Source organism: Penaeus monodon, chromosome 21, assembly GCF_015228065.2.
Source record: "Penaeus monodon isolate SGIC_2016 chromosome 21, NSTDA_Pmon_1, whole genome shotgun sequence".
In the NCBI taxonomy this organism is placed as follows: domain Eukaryota; kingdom Metazoa; phylum Arthropoda; class Malacostraca; order Decapoda; family Penaeidae; genus Penaeus; species Penaeus monodon.
The window spans coordinates 19,644,592-19,644,927 of NC_051406.1; the positions used below are offsets into that span (position 1 = coordinate 19,644,592).

The 336-nt window shown below is 29.5% G+C and overlaps 1 protein-coding gene across 1 annotated transcript in view; it reads right to left on the reverse strand.

Annotated features, from left to right (window-relative positions):
• LOC119586311 (protein FAM151B-like) overlaps positions 1-336 on the reverse strand; it is a gene marked incomplete at its 5' end in the record, with an annotated part of 19,645 nt that overhangs the window by 12,004 nt on the left and 7,305 nt on the right.

The following is a 336-nucleotide window of genomic DNA, read 5'->3' on the forward strand; positions in this document are numbered from 1 at the left end:
ATTTTTTGTTATGTTATTATACATACAAAAGTATTACATACACCACTATGTGTGTTTTTTTTATGCAGTTAAATATTTTTAAAGTTAGTTCTTTTGCATTTAATAAAGGCTGCGTCAGCAACATGGTGCTAACGTTCAAATGAAAAAACACATGTCATAAAATTATTTGTTTTCCCTGCGTTGGTATGTTTTGGACTCTAAACTGGGGATGAGTTAGTGTAATTCAAATTAGTAATCACAAAGTGTTGGCACTAGATGGGGTGGGTGTTTTTTTTCAGCCCCCAAAAAAAATGTTTAATGTTTTAAAAAAAAATTTTAACAATTAAAACCGTCAAA